Below are 20,109 nucleotides of genomic sequence, written 5' to 3'. Positions count from 1 at the left end.
ATATTTAAGATTATATGTCAATACTGTATTTATGAGCATGAGTACTATTTGCTATGAGATTCTTCTTTTATTCTCATAACTTTTAGATTCTCTGGCGTTTCTTTCCTCTTCAGCAGCAGGACACAGACTCTTTTGTGCTAGTGGTTGAGTCTTCTTTCCACCCCCAACCCCCCAGAAACCTGGTTTCTGTAGACCAGTTTTAATAGTTGCCGTTTTACAGCAAGTGTAAGATGTGTGTCATATCCTTGATCTGCTTCCTGAAGCACCTGTTGCTTCTAAGTCACAGTCTGCATTCCAGGGCTGATGCTTTGGAACGGAATTTATCTTAACTCTGTTTTGACACTCGCTGCCTGATTTCTTTTTAATGGTGGATAATGGGACTATAATGTTCTCAAGCCCAGTCTACCTCATGAGACTTGGCCTCCTGCTGTTAAGTACAGTGCTCTATCATTACAATGGCAGCCCCTACTGGGAGAGAAAGTACTGTTCATTTAATAGAGATACTATAACCAATTATTTCTCTCTGAAGTTCTGGGCAAGAAAGATCTTACAATATTCTGTACAGTTTTAAAGTCTTAGAGCAAGTCATCGATTTCACATTTTAAAGTTGTATTTTAAGTGAGGACACCCTCTCCTGATTTTAATCCAAATGTTACTTGTCCAAATCAATTACTGTGATACAAAGTAAATGAGAGAGCAAATAGTTCATATGTAGGACCTCTTGTTTTAAAATATACCTCTTCCCATCCTCACCCCATTCTAGAACCTGTGCTGAAGGCTGTAATGTTTTGCCTTAAAACCCTTTTTGCGAGGCAATACCTTCTAAATGATTGACACTACACTTAACACCACCAAAGACACATTAAATGCAAGTAGGCCTCCTTGAAAGGGATCAAAACCGTATTTGACAAAAAGCAACTTTTTTTTAATTTGGTGAAAATTAGGAGCAAATGGAGGAACTGAAAGGCATAGTGAAACAGTTCCAGATGAGAGGCTTCAGGAGGTTCTGGTTTGATTTTTTAGAATAGATGTATAAATATTAACCTTTTTATATAATTCTCATACCAGTGTATTGTCTATCTATGTAATGTATAGCCCTGAAAATTGTCTGAACATCTATACTGAAATACCAGTTTGATACTTTTTTTCTAAAGGAACGTAAGGGCTAAACATTTGACCACTGAAGAAGACAAAAATGTAGAAACACATCTGTCTGTTACATGTTTTTAGGAGCACTTAATTTTCTGTAAGTGGGATAAAGAAGTGCTTTCTTTATACAGTAATATCTCAGTTAATGAATCCTCCAGAAACTAAGTTCCTTTCAAGGCAGAGTTTTTTTAAGGTGAAACTGACTAGCTTTGTTTTGCTATGGATAAACTTTCAAGCCTATGCCTTTGGTTTGCTAGGATGAAACTGACATGCCTGTGTGTTTTCTTTGCATTAATGAGATCTCTTGCCTTCTCCCAGGGCTGGGCAGGGAAAGATCCAATAGATTCAGAAGAGGAGGGGAGGGGGAAGGAGGGGGAGTTAGTGGGTGTCGGGTAGACCCAATTGAAGCTGCCCCAATTGAAGCCCCAATTGAAGCTGCCCCCACCATCTAGGAACAGGTGTAGGAACCTATCCTTATTTTTTCCATGTTCTTCCTACCTCTGGTACCAAAGTTTCTGTTAAAGAAGTAATGTCCATGAACGCATCTACTTTGTTAACTGAGGTATTACTCTATTTATGTATACTGTTCATTTTATTCTATGGAAAATTAATAATATATGTTTATATCATTCACAATTACAAGTTTTACCATAACTGTATTCTACTACAGCCCAGTTCCATGGCTGGGGCTGAGGAGAGTTGTAGCCCAAAACCTCTGGGGGCCACCAGGTTAGGGAAAGCTGTTCTGCTAGCAGGAGAGATGAGGGTTTTTTCCACCCCCACATTCTTTGCTTGAAAACTGGAGATGTTTATAAGGAAATCCCCAGTTTCCCTGATTTTAAGTTTTGTAGAAAATTTCTAAGATGAGCCCAGATTTGTGCAGAACATAACATCTGCTTTATACCAGTTGAGAGTACTTATCCATCTAGGCAACCATTATCTTCTCTCTGACAGCGGTTTCTCCAGTGTCTTAAGCAGAGACAAGTTTTTTCTATCATGTCTTACCTGGCCCTTTTAAGCTTAAGATGGTAGGAGATGCACCTGGGCCTCTTCTGCATGTGAAGCATGTACTCTGCTATTGAGCTTATGGTTGCATCACACTCTACTTAGCAGTAACAGTTAGTTAACAAGTAAGCAAGCAAAGAGCTCCAGATGTCATATTGCAACTCAGAGACTGGCAAAAGAAACTGGTATGTAATCTAGGGTCGCTGTCTAAAACAGAAACTTTGCTCACTGTTGCTTTAAAGTAGTCATTTTGCCTGCCCAGAAAATTCTAGAAGCATCACACCACTGTCTGCACCTTTACAAACTGCAATTACCAGGATTCTTTGGGGGGATTTGTGACGCCCTTCCGTGGCTCTCCCTGTCAGGTTCCTACCTGCTCGTGGCTACTGCCTGTCACTAGGCACCACCAGGGACTCCACCAGTCCGGACTGTCCTTTTTTATGGTTTCTCTCCCCGCTCTAGCACAGATCTCAACAGATCCCCCTGCTAGGCAACCACCAGTCACGTCCTAATACCAGTATTCCCAGAGACTCTGAATACTTGTATTGTTATTCTCTTCACCGCTGCCACCATTTGTTACAGTTTCCCTTCAGCCTTGGTCATTACCTTACCCTCCCTTCTGGTCTGTGAAACCCCAGCCAAGGATCAGGCCTTTGGTAAACCAAATTAAGTATTTATTAAATATAACAAAGATAACAAGATTTCTTCATAAGGCACATAAGCATATGGTTTTATCTAATACTAATACAAACTCCACCCCCCTCCTTCTCCACGCTCTCCTGGCAAACAACTCTCTAAAACCCACCAAAACAACCCACTCACTTTCATCACATCACATCCACCCAGATTCCACTGTCACTCTTCCTTTTATATGCTCAGCCATTTTAAACACTCAGCCAATCTACCAGCATTCTACTGCCCATTCACTCCCCCTCCTCTTTCATTCCACTTACCATGTATCTCCTATACAAACAGCACTTACCCTATTTACACTAATACAGGATCATCACAGGATTCTCATGAAAGTTTAAGCTGCTGTGCAACTGATATATGTGTCATATATGACTGATCCTTCAATCAGTCAAGCATCTCTTGGTCTCCAAGGCAATAAGGCAAGCTCACATGAAGCTGGGATATATCTTCTGCTAGTCTTACTATCTCCTAAAAGTCTTGCTCCAATAATTAAGTGAAGCTTAATTAAGTATCCAGTTACTCAGTTGAAATTTCCCAGCTGCAATCCCCCCAACCTCACAATCAATATGATTGAGTTTACAACTTGTGCTTTATGGATCGACTTCAAGAAATAATATGCAATCTCTTTTCATAAATCTGTGCCAGTAATAATTGGAAAGCATGTAGACTCTTAGTATTTTGAGAGCACTCAAAATTTATGCCTCTACTGATCTGCAACAAACAGGTGGATTTATAGTTTATAATAGTAATCAGTAGGGACACTGAGTTAGGAAAAATTTAAACCACAATTTCTGGTTCATACAGAATGCTATACCAGGTTTTTTTAAACTAAATGTTTAAAACTAAACTAAATGGAACTACATGTTGCAGAAATCCTTCTCCCCTCTGTATGGGAGAAGGGGAAAGCATGTGATCCCGAGCCTTTCCTTGGGCTTGTTCTAGCTCATGCGTGTAGCCCTAAACCATGATTTAGTGTTGCATATCAACCAACTTATTAAAGGGACATCATTTGATTTTTCAGATCTTATTTCTGCCTCAGATAGTGTACCATTATCCCTAAAAACCTATTCCATATTTTGACAAGTCTTGGGATTACGGGAGTGGTTCTGAAACTTTTTTTTTTAACTTGGGCCCCTATCTAAACTTGCCCTGCCTTCCAAGAACTTTTTCCAAATGCAACATTTCAGAATTTTATCCTGCTGTCGTTTATGAAAAAGGTATCCAAATTGGTGCCTTCCGGATGTTGCTGGACTACAACTCCCATCATCCATGACTGGTAGCCATGCTGGCTGGGGTTAATGGGAGTTGGCCACCTCAAAGCTAAGCTAATAATTTAAGAATTATGTAGTTTTTTATTTAGTAAAGGAGTACAGTAATATCTCAGCTAACAAATCCTCCAGGAAGGAAGCTTGTTTTAACAAAGGGCTTTTTTTAAAAAAAAGGTGAAACTGACCAGATTTACTTTGCTATGGATAAACTGTCAGGCATGCGCCTTTGCTTTAAGGTGAAAGAGACCAGCCTGTCTTTGCTTTCCTATCAATAAACTGATAAGCCAGTGCCTTTGTGTTGCTAGGGTGAAACTGGGATGCCTGTGTGTTTGCTTTGCATTGAAGAGATCTCTTTTCTTTCTTACAGAGCTGGGGTGGGAAGGATCCAATACTATTCAGATGAGGGGGAGTGGATGGGTGCCGGGTAGGCACCCTTTAAAGCCCCTGTTGAATCTGCCCCCGCCATCTGTGAATGAGTGTAGGAACCTAACCCTATTCTTTCCATGTTATTCTTACCTCTGGTACCAAAGTTTTTGTTAAAGAAGTAATGTCCAGGAATGCATCAACTTTGTTCACCGAAGTATTACTGTATGTATCTGATCATGTGAGGAGAACCATTTTCTAAGCTATATTTTATTTCCTTGCAACATACAAAATGGAGAGGGGTTTCAGGGTAAATAGCATTGCCCCCATGCAGGTATCAACCTCACTGGCACCTTTTTAATTATTATTCCCACTTCCTTTTACTGTAGGGGTGGGGAACTTGTGACCTTCCAGATGTTGTTGGACTCCAACTCCCATCAGCCCCATCCAGCATAGACAATAGTCAAGGATGATGAGAACTATAGTCCAACAGTATCTAGAGGGCCATAGGCTTCCCATCCCTGCTTTCCAGTGTTCTGTACAGCAGAATTCCCTGCCATGGTACACTCTTGGTTCCTTCCCTCAGCATCCTTTATCACAGTAGGGAGGAAAGTTTCATTTCTTTACAGTGTATTTCCCTTGTAACAGACAAGCTCTCTAACAGGAACTGCACACTCTGCTACCCTCTAGGATAAATGTGTGCCTGGATTCAAGAGATGTGTCTGGATATCTAGAGATGTGAAGGCCTGGGGGGAAAGTGGTTTATGTGTGTGTTCTGTTTTTCTCAAACCCTACCTCTGTGTGTGTGTGTGTTAAAAAAATGAAAGATCTGAAACAGTTTGGATTATGAAATATTTTCTTTTAGAATGATGAATAAAATGTTTAAGACAAGGTGTTTGTATCTTTACTCCCCCCAAATAACTTCAACCAGGCAACAGGAAGACTTTTAAGTAAAACTATGTACAGTATCAGATCACTATAATTCCTCTACACCAGCGGTTCCCAACCTTTATGAGTATGGGACCCCCTTTGTAAGCTCAAACAAATTGTGACCTCCACACACACTAATTGTAATTTTAGTCTCTGTTAATTGAAAAAATGGTGTGTGGCAAAATCACATCTCCAAATATTGCTTTCCATAAAAAGCTCCCTTCAGACAGGGAGGTGTTGCTTTCCTTTCTTAATGCAAAGATCCAATCAAATTGGAATCCCCCACCCCGCCATGACAGTCTGAAGATGTATAGGCGTGTCTCCCAACACCAGTGATTTACAGTGTTGGGCGAAGATCCAGGTTCAAATCCCCACCCAGCCATAAAGTCCACTGGGTGACCTTGGGCCAGACACAAATCTCTCAGCCTGAACTATCTCACAGGGTTGGTGTAAGGATAAAATGGAAGGGGGGGGGAAGGAAACATGTGCACCACCTTGAGCAACTTGGAGGAAAGGTGATATATAAATGCAATAATAAATAAATACATTTCAGCTGCAGTATGTAGACCCCAGCCTCAGTCAACCTGCTGAGCTTTTTTAAAATCGTCGTCATCAAGAAGCAGCAATGTGGTGGTGCTGGGAATGCTGGACTGTGAAGACAAAAGGGTGGATAGATTGAGGAGGGGTGTTAGTGCTTTTATGCCTTGGGGTGATCATCAGAACTGATGGCTTGGTTAGCGTGCCCTTGGGGAATGAGAGTGGAGCAGAAGACAGATCAGTGCACGCATACACACAAACACACCTGTCCCTCCTGCAAGCATCTGCAGGCGTGCATGCATTTGGGCATGTGGGGGGGGGGAACCCTCACCTGCTGCAGCATCTTGGAGAGAGTGTGGGGGGTGGATTGTAGGTGGAAGAAAAGGGGAATGCTGGCACACCCACACTTAATCTCAGAGATGGGGGGCGAGCAAGTCCTGAGCTTCCTCACTGGTCCTTGGCTCCTTCTGGGCAGAAGGCAAGGCCTGGGCAGCCTTGCAAATAAGAATAATTTTTAACAGGAGGTGGCAGCAAAGCAGGAGTCAAGAAAGGCAGGCAGGCAGGCTGTCAGGAAGGAAGGGGGAAAGCAGCCTTTCCTTGCAGCCTTGCTTCTTTTTGCTTCACGAAAAGCCCTCTCCTCTCATTCTGAGTAAGGGTGTCGTCAGCAGCAGGCGTGTGAGGAGACGGAATAGTAATCTCTATCTCCCTCTGTCTCCTTTGGTACCTGCCATGTGTGGTATAGGCAGATGCCTGCCCTCGGCATGCCTGAAAAATGCTCTGGCGCTTCAGCAGAGTCTTTCCCTCCTGTTCAGAGCAAGGGGGAGGTGTCATCTGCAGCGGGGAGCAGACAGCATCCAGGTGGTGACAATATATTTTTTAAATTAATAAATAATTCATTTCTTTACTGTTTGCGGCCCCCTCTGGATTACTTCGTGGCCCCTAGGTTGGGAACCATTGCTCTACACCAAGAACAAGCAAGTCCTCAGTTGTACACTGATAGTAGAATTCTCAAACGCAAGATGCATTTTTTCTAACCTCTATGAGGCACTGCCTTTGACCCAAGAGAAGGAAGCAGGATTCAGTGCCTTCTTTGTTACATAGAATCATAGAATAGTAGAGTTGGAAGGGGCCTCTAAGGCCATCAAGTCCAACCCCCTGCTCAATGCAGGAATCCAAATCAAAGCATTCCTGACAGATGGCTGTCCAGCTGCCTCTTGAATGCCTCCAGTGTCAGAGAGCCCACTACCTCTCTAGGTAATTGGTTCCATTGTCGTATGGCTCTAACAGTTAGGAAATTTTTCCTGATGTCCAGTCGAAATCTGGCTTCCTGCAACCTGAGCCCATTATTCCGTGTCCTGCACTCTGGGATGATCGAGAAGAGATCCCGGCCCTCCTCTATGTGATGTCCGGATGCAGGATTGGGACCCTGGGAGTTCAGAGGATGAGGAGGAGGGGGGAGATGTTAGTTTCCCAGAATTGCAGGAGAGAGAGAGGGCAGAGATAGAGATATCTGCCGACAGAGACCTTGAGAGCCTGGTAACCAGGGAAACAGATGGCTCCCAGAAGTTTCTCACACCCTCCCCTCTCTCCAGACCGGAGCAGTTAGAGACGGAAAAAGGAGGGGTTCCAATTCCCCCTCAAGTGGAGAAAAACCTGCCTGTTTAAACCTTCCCCTCCCTCTTCCCTCCATCCTAGAAGCAGATACTTTAGAAGAAGAGGAGGCCATGCCCCCACCCTCGCCTCGTTCCAGGAGTCGTCTCAAAGTAACAAGGGAAAGAGAAAGGAGGGATTTAGAACAGGGCGCTTTGAGACGAAGTGAGAGAATTCGCGCCAGAAAAACCCCTTTATAAAGAGTGGGGGGAGCAGAGCGCCCCTGTTCTGTCACCTTTCTTCCATGTTGCAGGTTCTTGTTTGCAGAAGTTGTTCATGCGACGGAGTCTATGTCTGGAAATTACTTTAATAAAAACTGATTTGCTTTCACCAAGTGATTTGATTCTTGAGTCCCAACCTGAACACGACATGTGACAACCCTTCATGTACTTGAAGAGTGCCATCATGTCTCCCCTCAGTCTTCTCTTCTCCAGGCTAAACATGCCCAGTTCTTTTACTCTCTCCTCATAGGGCTTTGTTTCCAGTCCCCTGATCATCCTTGTTGCCCTCCTCTGAACCCGTTCCAGTCTGTCTGCATCCTTTTTGAAGTGCGGAGACCAGAACTGGATGCAGTATTCAAGATGAGGCTTAACCAGTGCTGAATAGAGGGGAACTAATACTTCATGCGATTTGGAAACTATACTTCTGTTAATGCAGTCTAATATAGCATTTACCTTTTTTGCAGCCACATCACACTGTTGGCTCATATTTAGCTTGTGATCAACGACAATTCCAAGATCCTTCTCACATGTCGTACTGCTGAGCCAAGTATCCCCCATCTGTGCATTTGGTTTCTTTTTCCTAGGTGTAGAACTTTGCATTTATCCCTGTTGAATTTCATTCTGTTGTTTTCAGCCCAATGCTCCAGCCTATCAAGGTCCCTTTCAATTTTCTTTCTGTCTTCCACGGTATTAGCTATGCCCCCCAATTTTGTATCATCTGCAAATTTGATAAGCATACTTTGTACCTCCTCATCCAAGTCGTTAATGAAAATGTTAGAGCACGGGGCCCAGGACCGATCCCTGTGTTACCCCACTCGTTACTTCCACCCAGTTTGAGAAGGAACCATTGATAAGCACTCTTTGAGTACGATTCTGGAGCAAACTGTGGATCCATCTGATAGTTGTTTCATCCAGCCCACATTTAACTAGCTTGCTAATCAGAATATCATGGGGCACTTTGTCAAACCGTTTGCTGAAGTCGAGATATATTATGTCCACAGCATTCCCACCGTCTACAAGGGAGGTTACTCGATCAAAAAATGAGATGAGATTAGTTTGGCAGGATTTGTTCTTCATAAATCCATGTTGGCTCCTAGTAATCACTGCATTGTTTTCAAGGTGCTTACAGATTGACTGCTTTATAATCTGCTCCAGAATTTTTCCAGGGATTGATGTTAGGCTGACTGGTCTGTAGTTCCCCGTTTCCTCCTTCTTGCCCTTTTTGAAGACAGGGACAACATTAGCTTTCCTCCAGTCATCCAGCACTTCACCAGTCCTCCATGATTTTGCAAAGATAATAGAGAGCGGTTCTGAGAGTTCTTCAGCCAGTTCCTTCAATACTTTAGGATGCAGTTTATCGGGCCCTGGAGATTTGAACTCGTTCACAGTGATTAGGTATTTCTTGACCATTTGCCTGTCAATTTCAAGCTCCAGACCTGCTCCTTCTACTTCATGTTTCCTAGGAGGGTCAGAGACCCTTTTTTGGGATAAGACTGAGCCAAAGTAGGAATTGAGGACTTCTGCCTTTTCTTTGTCATCTGTTATCATTTTGCCATCCTCATTGAGTAGCCTCTTTGTTTATAGGCTTTCTCATGTAGGCATAGTTGGTGAATCTGTTTCTGCCTCAAAGAACTGAGGAGAATGTACAGAGCAACACAAAAAAGCAGAAATTGATAGTGATAGAGAAAATGAGACTGATTAAATGTCATGTAGTATTCTCGAGGCTTGGTTCCCCTGCTGTCTGTTTCTTCTCAGCTCTTTCTATGAGTGCATTATGTCTGCTTGACACTGTTGACGGGAGCAGGTATAATAATTTTCACAATATGTAATGATTTTCTATGTTTTACCCTTTTAAATATGTTTTTAGATGTTTTGTTGCTTGTGTGTTTGCCACCTTGGGCTATTTTGGGAGGAAGGGCGGGATATAAATTTAATAAATAAATAAATAAGTGAATATAACGTTGATGGTTTCTGCTGTTTTTACTTTCTTTTGCCTGCTCCTCATAAACTGGCAAAACCAGAGAAGTTCCTTACAGCTCAGCAGCTTGTAGTTCCATTTATAACAACATTTTTTAAAAAGTACATTCAGTTTGTAATTCTTGTCTGAATAAACTATAGTCCAACAGTATCTAGAGGGCCATAGGCTTCCCATCCCTGCTTTTAATATAACGAGCATGGTAATTTTATGGGCAAAGTTATAAGATACATTTTATGTTCCTAAAGTAACAAAGTGACTTTTGATCTGTAAAAGTTGCTAAAAAAAAGTATTGCATATTATTCCATCCCTCCCCATTTCTTTTTTTTTTTAAACCCTCTTTTTTCTATGCACATCTAATATTAAGGGTGGTACATCCTTGAGACTTTTTTGGCACATTTCCCAAAAAGTTTACCACTGCTGATACTTGAAAATTCCACTAGAATACTTTAAAAGAAATGCCTTTCTCTTGTTTTGCGGTTTTTTGGGGAGAGTAAGGCATTCAAATACAGTGTACGCATATACAAGCAAGAGGTGTATTTATTATTATTATTATTTGTTCAGGAGTTTTCAAGAGAAACCTGGCAGTATCAGAGGGGTTGAGGGAGAGCAGAACTTTCTCCCCAATAATATAACTAGAAGTAAAAAACAAGCCAAAAAAACTCCGCAAGTGGAATAATTCATAATTATACTATATCCCACCTAGTCACAAGTCATTCCTCTCAACAGTTCAAAGAGTAATAATAAACCTAAACACTCTGTCCCACTGACATAACCTAGAAAAAGAAACTTAAAGCCTGGCACCTCTAGAGTCAGAACCTACAGTGCCCTCAAAATATGCCTTAAAAACCTTTGTAGTGCCTCTGAAATTATTCATTTAAGAGGAGGTATGATTTGCGAGACAGTACATGACAATGCAGTGTGGAAAAAGCTCAGCTATCTTGGTTACAGCACATTCTGTATTCTGTCTAAACCACTGTTTTAATATGCAGTGTTTGCACTTTTTTTTTACTTCTGGGTTTTTATTTAAAACACAGTAACCTGTCAGCAAATAAAAGCTTAATGCCAAACTGTGTGGCATGCACGGGGGGGGGGGGGACAACAACTTGTCTGAGATTCTCCTCAAAAATCATGGCTTCTTAAAGTGTTTCCCCTTCATAAAAGTTAGGTCTTCAAACCATTCTTTAACCAGTTCTTGCCTGCAATTTGAAGAAGGAAGGAAAAGCCATAGGAACATGGAAATCTCTGCCAAGATGAATGAATTTAACATTTTTATTTGATTATTTCAGGAGGTGAATATCAAATGAATTCAGATACCTAATACAGCTTATCTTGCTAAATTCCCATTTTGCACAGCCAGCTCATTCTCTTATGAAGCAACCACCTTTTGAACAATTCTATTCCATTTCTAGTTGAATCTAAAGAATATTATAGTGATATACAATTTTTTTATCATAAGAGAGGGTCATTTCACAGTCTCTAATTCCATTTATATGTGTTTTACTTTACAAGCATTTTACAATATTGATTGTACCTAGAGATGGAGGCATGGCTAATTCAAACATAAGTGCATTTCCCTTTGTCACCCCAATTTAATAAAGCATTAAACTGTCTTCTTGCCTGGCAAGAATTGTAACCAAAGGTACATTTCAGTTTAAAGACATTTCCTTTGCTCTCAGAGCAGTTTAGGTGACTATTATGCAAGATTGTATTTGGTATGTACATCCATAACAAAGGAATCTCACGAAAGACAAAAGCTTACAATTATTCTAAACATACTAAGCTAACTGGCCCAATAAAATGTAGTAAGGGTTGTTTTTGCATTTGGTGTGCAATCCTCCCAATTAATGGACTCTTCAGTGGGCTCTGTACCTTTGTTCTGGTCAGCCCATATCAGATTAGTTTTTAGCGATGAACATTCTGTTGGTATTGATAGTGTCTGTGTCAACACACAGCACCTCCTTTATCTGTGCAGAGTCTAACCTAGTCATGTCATATGCTACCTTGTAATTCCCTTGCCATTGATGCCATAGATACCCCCACACACAAAGAAGCCACACAGATAACAATAATCACTATAGGCACAATCTATGGGCAGGGATTAACATAGTGTGCAATGAAAATTTCTCCTTTTTTTTTCATAGCTGGCCCTAGGCCAATGAAGTTTACATGCCTTGGTCATAGCTTGGGACCAGGAAACGTGAAGGGCTGTGCAGTCAGAGTCGGAGTCGTGGAGTTGGAGTTGGAAGCAATTTTGGGTGGAGTCAGAGTTGGAGTCGGAAGCAATTTTGGGTAGAGTCGGAGTCTGTGGAAATGTACTGACTCCGACTTCAAAATAAAATTAATATTTTAATTTAATATTAATTTATTAATATTAATACATTAATATACATTTGCCATTTATGAAGGAGTCGGAGTCAGACAGTAGAAAAATTAATATACGTTTGCCATTTATGAAGGAGAGTTGGACAGTAGAAAAATAGAGGAGTCTGAGTCTGAGTCGAAGGTTTGACATACTGACTCCACAGCCCTGCTCTATATATGCACCTGCCAGGATCTTCTCTGGAGGTCATTCTCCAGGTTGCCTCACCAGATTTGGCTTGCCAGATAGCTACTGGAGAAAAGGACCTTTTCAGTGGTAACACCCAGACTGTTGAATGCCCTCCCCATTCTCCTGGTGGCTACTTTGTTGTTGTTTTGGCGCCAGGCAAAGACCACTTATAAAAATTTCCTAGGCCTCGCTAATCTTCATTTGCTTTAATTTGTGTTTACTCTTTGCTACTTGTGTTTTTATTTTGCATTATATCTATGTTCTATGTCGTTTTTTCCATTGTTTTATTTCTTGTGGCAAGTTGTCCTGATAACTCTGTTGTAGGGCAGCCGATAAATATTATTAACGAATAAACAGGTGAAGGCTTCTGGGGGGGGGGGGAGAGAGAATTGTGGCTATCTAATGGTAAGGAAGTGTGAACAGGCTTTGTAGTCCTATATAACTGCATGTGTGTTGTACTTGGCATGACCAGAGGGTCAGTATGACAAGAATGTGAGGAAGGAGGATCCATTGAGCCTATGTTCATTCTGTATTTTGCACATAGGATGCTATATAAATAAGTGGAAAAAGTAGAATTTTATACACTGTGGCCCTCCAGCTCCCACCAGCCCCAGTCCACATGTTCAATTGTCAGGGTTGATGGGAGTTATTGTCTAGCAACACCTGGAAAGCCACAAGTACCCCACACCTGATTTGGGTGCCTACTTTATCTGTACTGAGGACTTGAGCTCAAATGAACTCCATCCAGTTCATCTGCTGTCATGGTCATTTTAGGCATATTCTTGGGTGATGATAATCTAGCTGTTTGTTTTGCTAGTTGGAAATTCTGGGTTCATGCAGAGATTCCAGAGCAGCAAGGCCTAAAGATTATAATCACTAAAGCAGGCATGAACTAGAATTCTGTTTTAGACGGAAGGCTTGTTAAGGTATTATTCCCTTTGATTACATTTCAGTCATCTTGTAAAACATTTTCACCCATGGTGGATGATACCACTGCTGATTTTGATTAAAATTGAGATGGACACACTATTGCAATATGCTTTCTCATAGACTATGATTAAGATGTAAAATAACAAGAATTGGACCAAATGCCAATCTTGTCCAGCATCCTGTTCTCATGGTCGCCAACCAGATGCCCATGGGAAGCCTGCAAGCAGGACCTGAATGCAACAGCACTCTCCCTATTTGTGATTCCCAACAACTGGTATTCAGAGGCACACTGACTGTGACAGTGGAGGTAGAACATAGCCGTTGCGCCTAGTAGCCATTGATACCCTTATCCCCTCGTATTTGTCTAATATGGTTTTAAACCCATCCAAGTTGGTAGCCACCACTGCCTCTTGTGGGAGTGACTCCCACAGCTCTGTGTGAAAAAGTACTTCTTGTCTCTTCTGAATCTTCCAACTTTCAGATTCATTAGATGTCCCCGAGTTCTAATATTATGAGAGATGGAGAAAAAAACATCTCTCTATCTGCTTTCTGCATGCCATGCATAATTTTATAGCCGTCTGAACATCAAGAAGACTAACGTTGACAACAGAAGAATTATGTAACTTTAAAGTTGACAACGAGGACATTGAACTTGTCAAGGATTATCAATACCTTGGCACAGTCATTAACCAAAATGGAGACAATAGTCAAGAAATCAGAAGAAGGCTAGGACTGGGGAGAACAGATCTGAGAAAACTAGAAAAGATCCTCAAATGCAAAGATGTATCACTGAACACCAAAGTCAGGATGATTCAGACCATGGTATTCCCTATCTCTTATATATGGATGTGAAAGTTGGACAATGAAAAAATTAGATAAGAGAAAAATCAACTCATTTGAAATGTGGTGTTGGAGGAGAGCTTTGCGCATACCATGGACTGCGAAAAAGACAATTGGATGTTAGAACAAATTAAACCAGAACTATCACTAGAAGCTAAAATGATGAAACTGAGGTTATCATACTTTGGACACATCATGAGAAGACATGATTCACTAGAAAAGACAATAATGTTGGGAAAAACAGAAGAGAGCAGAAAAAGAGGAAGGCCAAACAAGAGATGGATTGATTTCATAAAAGAAGCTACAGACCTGAGCTTACAAGATCTGAACAGGGTGATTCACGACAGATGCTCTTGGAGGTCACTGATTCATAGGGTCGCCATAAGTCATGATCAACTTGAAGGCACATAACAACAAATCATGTCCACCCACTTGCCTTTTTTTCCACACTAAAAAGCCCCAACTGTTGTAATGTTTCCTCATAGGGGAGTTGCCAAAGCTCTTTGATCATTTTGGTTGCCCTTTTTTGCACCTTTTCCCACTTTAAGTACAGCCACTAGATTTGTATAACAGCATTATAGTGCCAGTTTTCCTTTCAATCTTGTTCCTGATGATCTCTAATATTTATATTATTTTTATTTATGTAACAAGATTTATATACTGCTTAATTAAAGAAACCCTAACATGGAATTCATCTCTTTTGCTGCTCCTGCACTCTAGGTTGACACCTTCATTCAGTTATCCATTTTGACCCCAAGGCTGTATAATTAGATTTAATTTTGGTTTGTAGATGGGAGTACTGTCCAGTATACTCAAACTATCTTTAATTCATAAATTTCAAAAAAGTTTTTTTTTTATTCACTGACACTTGTTCTGAACTTGGAAAGCCAAAATTTACCTCAAAAAATAATTTACTGATGATGATAAATGCCACATCTTAAAATATGAAATAAAACACAATATCATCAAGTTAGTAATAATTCTGGTGGGGAAAAGAAAACAAATATTATTTCCTGATAGCTTCAGTTCTTGAACCTTAGATACCACAGTGAAGTTTTGATCGTGAGAATGATCTGTAAGTACTGTTCTGAGTAAAACCTTGAATGCACCTAAAATAATTTGGAACTTTCCCAAAATGCTTCTTTTTTTTTTTTCACAGGTCTTATCATGGCAGTGATGCTAAATAATGGTCAGGTGCTTAATAAGCAGCAATATAATAATTCCTTTATTGTCTAGCTTATCTCAAAGATATTAAAATAGCACAAAGCAACACATTTGGTTGATTATATTGAAGGCAGCTTAAAGAAACCACAATTTTGCTGCTGCATTTGTCACCATGAACAATCCGCTGCAGGCATTGATTACAAATAAAAAAGATATTAAGACTCTTGTTAGGAGAGAGATTGTGACATGAAGTGAGGGATGGTCATGAGGTTTAAAAATCAACTGCTTTCGGGTTCTTGGCATGCAGTGACCATGTATAGTGATTTGCTTTGGTGGTGTTGGATTTCTTTGAGAATTGGACCATAACTCTTTAGCTCACTTGATTGTTAGTTTCTGCAAGACTGCTGTGGTTTTCTTTTTAATTAGTAGAGCTTGTCAAGAGCATACATCAAGTAATTAGTCACTAACTACTCGATCACTGAAAAAGTAATAAATAAAGTGGGTCATGAATTGAGAGCAAATAGTGCAGCCAATAATTAAAGGGTTCTTTTTCCTGTTGACCACATGCATATAATCACAGCCATGAACCTTGTATTATTGTCTAGACTGTGAGCTCCGAGTTGCAAAGTACCTATTCCTTGGTGAGTAATTTAAATACTTCATTAGTGCTCTGTAGTTTATGGCACAGGTTATGTCAGAGGCAGGTTATAGAGCTAGGCTGATCATTGGTCTGACCTGCAGTATAGTCATGTAGAAATAGAAACTTCATATGTACTTCATTGGTGCTCTGTAGTTTATGGCACAGATTATGTCAGAGGCAATTTGCAGGGCTAGATCAATTGTTGACTTAATCTTATCGTAGAATAGTCATGCAAACATGACTTATCGTAGAATAGTCATGTTAACATTGGGGCTGCAGTCTGAAACTGTGGGAATGGGATGTTGGGAGGGGAGCTAGCCTGCATGTTGCTTCTCCTGACATGCTTTCTGAGAACACACGGAGGCAAACATCTGAATAGGGTTTTGAGGATTTCCTGGTTGATACAGTAATCCACCTGCTTTGACTTCATATGTGGATATTGGTTTTCTGCTGGTTCAGACAATTTCAATATCTGTCTTATGCCTAATTAAGACAATAGCCTAGTTTGCACATCACACTAAGCCAAACCATGCCTTAGAATAGGCTCCAGAAGAGGACATCACAGCTGTTTCATTCTCCCTGTTTGTTCTGTTTTTACACTGAATTAAGCCATGGCTTGGTTTCAGTTCCAAGTTTTGTCCTGTGGTTTACAGTTTATGGATTATCTTTATTTATTAAATTTATATTCCTCCCTTTCTTCCAAAGAAGCCTGGGAGAACAAAACTGCCAGTCCAGTTTCAGATGATATGGCAAGCCATAGTTTAGTGCATTGTAACAACAGAATTACCAGGGAGGAGCAAAGTGGCCCAAACCTCCTCTTTGAGAGCCCAGATGCTTGGCATTTGTGCTAAGCCATGGTTTGGCTTAACGTAACCAGGCCATTGTCTTATATCTAATTTACTTTCAGTTGGAGGTGTGGACAGGATAATTTTCAATTCAATGCACAAAGGTTTGGTTGGAGACATAAAAAAACTAGACTAACTGTACATCAAATGCACGTCTGAGTGGATTACTTGCCACATGGTATTACTTGCCATATGATGGGCATTCCTATGCACAGTTGGTGCAAAATCATGTTTTTAAAAATGAAAAGGTATACAACATACAAGCGTAAGCAACCATACAATAAAACAAAGTAGAAAATAAAACAACAGCACCCCCCCAAATGACTTAATAAACCAAAAATAGTTGCTGAGAATGTAAAAAATAAAGGAAAATACAATATACACATGAACTCTATTAAATTAACCAATAATCACTCACCAGTAGGCATCACCTAAAGTGCTGTATAATGAAACTTAAACCCAACGCAAACTAAAGGCTCATGTGGAACCTGTATCGCAAACCTTAGGGCACAATCCAACTTGTAGGGCGCTGGTAACAGCAGAGCTGGCAGAAGTGGAACCGCCACATCCAACCTCCATTCAGGCGCTGGTGGGAGGGGAGGACTGTGGGTGCCCTGGCAAGGCACAGCTGAAGGAAACGAAATGCATGTTTCCTTCTGCCACCCCTTTTCCTGGCTTATCAGCTGCCAGGATGGAGAGCTACAGGACAGAGCAGAACAGGGTCAGGAGGCAGCAGAAGTCTCAATCCTATTGGCTACTCCTTTGACACACCCCTAGAATGCCATTTTTGGGCCTTCTGCTAGCTCCATTTGCCCTGGTCTCGGCGGAGTCAATTGGGGCCTGGCTGTGCCTGGGTGGTGGTGGAGTTCCCCAGCTATTCCGGTAGGGGGATTTCTGATGGCAGAGCCTGGCAGCATCGACACCCTTTCTCCTCTGCCGCATCCTGAAGCCTTTCAGCCCATCATATCTACTAGGTGGATTGTGCCCTTAATGTGCTATGTAAATAAGCAAAACAGACATGTTTCTCTGACTTGTAATATTTGTTCAGAAAATATAGGTTAGCAGCAAAACATAATTGCAATGTGTAATCCACGTTTAAATAGTCAGTTTTTTTCTAGGTTCCACCAGGGAACCAAAGTCCTTTCCTACCATCAATTTTATCTATTGAGTTGTTCATTTCAGCAGTCTCCAAGGCTTTAATTAACTATCCCCTGACTGTTGGAATTGGAGACTAATTGACAATGTATTTGAGTTGGTATCTGGTACTTTCCAGGATAGCTTATGTGCATATGACTTCAAACCCAACTTTGCTTTTGTTTCCTTAAACTGCACATCAAAGCAAAATTGAATGTAAATGTTGATGCAACCAGCCATTATGTGGATACCTTTCCAAGTAAAAGTGCTGGCATGCCACTACAAGGAACATCAGTCTGCACAATTTGCTTTCTTCACAGGAGAAAAAAGAACTCTGCATGCTCAGAACTTGTTTGAAAAGGAAGGATACCCAGATTACCTGGAGATGGCCAGGAATATGTGGGCTTTGAAATGGAAGTGAGTAGGGCCATTTCCATGCATCACCTTTCCACATTATATATGGGGAGCATCAATAATGACTTTTTTTTGCTTGTAGGCCAAAGTGATGCAGTCCATTCTACAAGTTTGCTTCTACTTTGTTCTGCATATGTAGATCAGGTCCAGCTACATCTATTTCTCCTCTGGGATCCACAGTTTTGGTCTGGCCTCAGTAGGCAAAACTTGTAGTCGCCAGGACCCTCCTTCTCCCTGGCCTTGCACCATGCCTCTGTGTGAGGTCTAGGAAAATCCAGCTAATCCCTTTCTTGGTTCTGCTGTGTACCACCAAGGCACTCTGGGTATGTCAGCAGCCTCTCTCTCCGCAGCTGAAGAGGGGGAGAGGCTCCTTGATTTGGCCCTGCATCATTGAATTGGTTTGAGCACCTTGGCTTCGCTGCCCTCAGCCTTCCCCCAGACCGTGGAATTGGGAAAGGGGTCATAGTCGCTGTGCAACTGCAGTGATAATTCCTGGCTCCTTAGTATCTCCAAGACTGGGAGACTGGAATTTGTTGTGCTTGCCAGTGTATAGCAGCACAGTAGCTGCACCGAGGACATGAAGCAAAAATGTAGAAGCCCGGATTCAACGCGTTATAAATAAGTCTTTGCTCATTGTTCCAAGCTCAGTGTGCCTTGAGAGAGGGGAAATGTTCTTCGATGCTTCAAAAATAAAACATGTGTCTTCCATGTAACTAGAGGAGAGGGAAGTGGAAGGCATCCAAATCGGCAGAAAGAAAGAAAAAAAGGGGGGGGAACCCCAGGATGACGAATGACCAATGTTGGTGAATGATTATCAATAATCTTGTTTATTGAGAACGTTATAAAATATATGCCCAACGCGTTTCGGTTGGATGAATTCCAGCCTTCATCAGGGGCACAAATAATATCATCCATGATATTGAGACACTGCTCCGGATTGATTTTGTATGAAACACTGAATAACTAAGATATCTTATTTGTGCCCCTGATGAAGGCTGGAATTCATCCAACCGAAACGCGTTGGGCATATATTTTATAACGTTCTCAATAAACAAGATTATTGATCATCATTCATCCACGTTGGTCTTTCGTCATCCTGGGGTTCCCCCCCCTTTTTTTTCTTTCTTCAATGTAACTGCATTACTTTTATTTGATTCAAGTTTCTTTATGAATTCGCAACTGAAGGATGTAATAGCTACCAAATATATTGAGAGAAATAAATGTGTTTTATTAGCTGTGAGAAAGTTTCATTATTTTCAGCATCTTAAGGTACCACCCACCCACATGCACACGCATGGCCTGGCAAAACTGTGTAACAACCCAAACTCTGCTGCATAATTGCTCCATTGGGTCTCTGCATCTATGGTTCTATTTATTAATTTATATTTCACACAATAATGGGAATGTCTGAGATTGCTAAGGAATACAGCCTAGTTAGGCCCTAGTTGGAGTTGCTGATGTAGTCTTTTTCTCTTTTGTCTTACATTATATTGACTTGCTAACTGCCATTTTCGGGACTCTGGTTGAACATAATAAAACTACGATTCTCTAACGTATTTGGGTAGTGTAGGTCCTTTACCTCTTCCTCCTCGGGGACTGCAGGAGTAGAGCTCTACAATCTTCACTGTGCTAGCTTTCATAAAAATGTACCCTCATTTTGGTCATATAAGGCCTGTCCTGACATAACAATTTGCTGCATAGTGATACTTTTTTGAAATTATTTGTGTGATAGAGAACTTGTTGAAAACCATATATTGGATTTTTAAGGATAAATATGTGAACATGACCCCACCAAAAATT

At 41.1% G+C, this 20,109-nt stretch overlaps 1 protein-coding gene across 6 annotated transcripts in view; it reads left to right on the top strand.

Moving 5' to 3' along the window:
• Window positions 1–20,109, top strand: part of PTPRK (protein tyrosine phosphatase receptor type K) — a 579,201-nt gene that overhangs the window by 179,872 nt on the left and 379,220 nt on the right. The window lies entirely within an intron of this gene.

The sequence above is a fragment of the Rhineura floridana genome, chromosome 4, assembly GCF_030035675.1.
Source record: "Rhineura floridana isolate rRhiFlo1 chromosome 4, rRhiFlo1.hap2, whole genome shotgun sequence".
Taxonomy (NCBI): domain Eukaryota; kingdom Metazoa; phylum Chordata; class Lepidosauria; order Squamata; family Rhineuridae; genus Rhineura; species Rhineura floridana.
Note: the sequence above shows the minus strand (reverse complement) of the source record. Positions and strands in the feature narration are given on the sequence as shown.